This window comes from Arachis duranensis, chromosome 9 (genome assembly GCF_000817695.3).
Source record: "Arachis duranensis cultivar V14167 chromosome 9, aradu.V14167.gnm2.J7QH, whole genome shotgun sequence".
NCBI classification, from domain to species: Eukaryota; Viridiplantae; Streptophyta; class Magnoliopsida; order Fabales; family Fabaceae; genus Arachis; species Arachis duranensis.
The window spans coordinates 33213102-33213568 of NC_029780.3; positions in this window are offsets into that span (position 1 = coordinate 33213102).

Below are 467 nucleotides of genomic sequence, written 5' to 3' on the forward strand. Positions count from 1 at the left end.
TTCACCTCTGTTGACATCTATCACAGCTCCTGCTGTGGCTAGGAAAGGTCTTCCTAGGATGATGCATTCATCATCTTCCTTCCTAGTGTCTAGGATTATGAAATCAGTAGGGATGTAAAGGCCTTCAACCTTTACTAGCATGTCCTCTACTAATCCATATGCTTGTCTTACTGACTTGTCTGCCAATTGTAATGAGAACAAGGCAGGTTGTACCTCAATGAACCCCAGCTTCTCCATTACAGAGAGTGGCATAAGACTTATCCCTGACCCCAGATCACATAGAGCTTTTTCAAAGGTCATGGTGCCTATGGTACAAGGTATTATAAACTTGCCAGGATCTTGTTTCTTTTGAGGTAGAGTATGCTGAAGCCAGGTATCTAGCTCATTAATGAGCAAGGGAGGTTCACTTTCCCAAGTCTCATTACCAAACAACTTGGCATTCAGTTTCATGATAGCTCCTAAATATT